Source organism: Microtus ochrogaster, chromosome 16, assembly GCF_000317375.1.
Source record: "Microtus ochrogaster isolate Prairie Vole_2 chromosome 16, MicOch1.0, whole genome shotgun sequence".
In the NCBI taxonomy this organism is placed as follows: Eukaryota; Metazoa; Chordata; class Mammalia; order Rodentia; family Cricetidae; genus Microtus; species Microtus ochrogaster.
In genome coordinates, this window is record NC_022018.1 from 38,452,191 (window position 1) to 38,454,074 (window position 1,884).

The 1,884-nt window shown below is 48.3% G+C and overlaps 1 protein-coding gene across 1 annotated transcript in view; it reads left to right on the plus strand.

Annotated features, from left to right (window-relative positions):
• Nucleotides 1-406: 406 nt before the first annotated feature.
• The window catches only part of LOC101996787 (serpin B9-like), a 12,338-nt gene continuing 10,860 nt past the window's right edge, over nt 407-1,884 (plus strand). The window contains exon 1 of the mRNA XM_005355018.3: nt 407-454. The gene's annotated coding sequence lies outside the window, so the exon portion shown is untranslated. The remainder of the gene's footprint in view (nt 455-1,884) is intronic.

Consider the following 1,884-nt stretch of genomic DNA (forward strand, 5'->3'; position numbering starts at 1 on the left):
TACAACCAAAACATCCCACAATAGTCTCTTCTAGAAGTTAGCAGCTGAAATCTGCATGCTACACTAACGTAGAAATAAGAGGAGACCTGGAGCAAACACCTTCACAGCTGAATCCCTGGCCTGGAAAGAGGCTTGGATTAAAAATGGACAGCTGCCATATGCTCTTTGCATCCTATGAATTTACTCCAATGGTATCCTACTAGCCAGAAACCCAAGGCTCTCATTAGATTTTTCTTTCTCCAGGACCCATGTGTTTCCCAACCCCCGCCAGTCTCCACCCTGCAGAGGCCAGACAGGATGAGGTCAGGCTTTTTCCTCCTCCTCTGCCTGGGGCTCTGATCTCTGCCGGGTGTGGACTTCATGATCAGAGACTTCTTGAACTGGGTAGGCAGTTTAGCCATACTCCAGGACAGCAAGCCTTGAACACTGTGCTGGGAGACTGCAAAATTGGCAGGTGAGTGCACCCAGCTCAGTCCAGGACTGTGGGTTCTGTGGGGGTCACCTTTAGAAGGCACACACTGAGTCCAGGAGATGGAAAACTAGGACGTTAGGATTAGGAAAAGAAATAGAGGAAAGGTGATGTCTAGTGGGTGTTTATAGAGGTGACTTCTTGAGAAATCCCATTTGGGCAGTGGTAATGATGTTGATCTTAGTGCTGGGGTCCTAGAACTTTATTGATCCATCTCAGTCAGGCATAGACACTGCAAGGTCTCAGTTGACTTCTCCCCTGTCCTGTTTCCTCTCAGGTCCTACCACCTAGCCCATTTGACTAACTTTGCCCTCTACTCAAGGATCTGCAAAATAGTGTCTCTTACTTCTGGGTCCTTCTTGATGAGCAGGCTCTAGGCCAATATGAGAACTCTTCATTTTCATTTTTAAAATGCCACCACATGTTGACTGAACACTCTAATCCCAAACTTTACCTTGAGCGTGCTTCAGGAGCTTAGAATCAGGGTTTCAGACTTCTCCATTGCCTTCAGAGAGCTCTGAATATCTTGGGGACAATAATCAGAAAGAGAAAGGAGTGCACTTAGGAGTGAAGAAAGAAATGGTTGAGGCAGGAGGATTAGAGTCACACAGCAGGGACCCTGAGGTTGTCATTTCCCAATGAAGGAGGGATGGTTGAGTAGCTGGAATTTAGTGACAGTGAAGGGGTAGATGAACTTCTCAGTGGAATAAACGCTTCAAGGATTCTATGGAATTTTAAAGAGGCATCAATCCACTTGGGCAAGAATGCAGGGGTGGCAGAAAGGCCAGAAGAGGGGACCATCCAGAGGGTAAGTCATCGAAACAAACCAGCCCCATCTTTCCTGAAAAGCATTGGAGGAATTATGGGGAATAGCAAAATAACCTGGACACTCTCTCAGGATGCTGTGTCCTTCTGTCTGGGAAGAGGGTAGAAGTATGAGTTGTGATGTTCTGAGGCTCCCTAGGGTAAGTGATCTGCATTTTAACACAGAAGAAAGCATTCCGGAGCAAGCTCCCAGCATTCAAAGGTCATAAGACATCAAGAGCACAGTCATGGGATGTGCAGGGACTCAGATTTCGGTTAGGGTGTTAGGAGCAGTCACTTATTCTGGGTCAAGCCATTCATTCACCAGGGAATGAGGCATGCTCAATAGAGAAGCAGCCTGGATAGCATTGCCTGATTGAGGCCACCTGAGCAGCTACTGCAGGAGGTTGCCCCCTGCTGCACAGCAGAGCTAATGACACCACCCTGCCTTTGGGTCTCATTCAGCACCTCAGGGTCTTTCCTCTTTCCTGTAACTAATCCCAGCACTCGGGCGGCAGAGGCAGGCGGATCTCTGTGAGTTCGAGACCAGCCTGGTCTACAGAGCTAGTTCCAGGACAGGCTCCAAAGCCACAGCGAAACCCTGTCTCGAA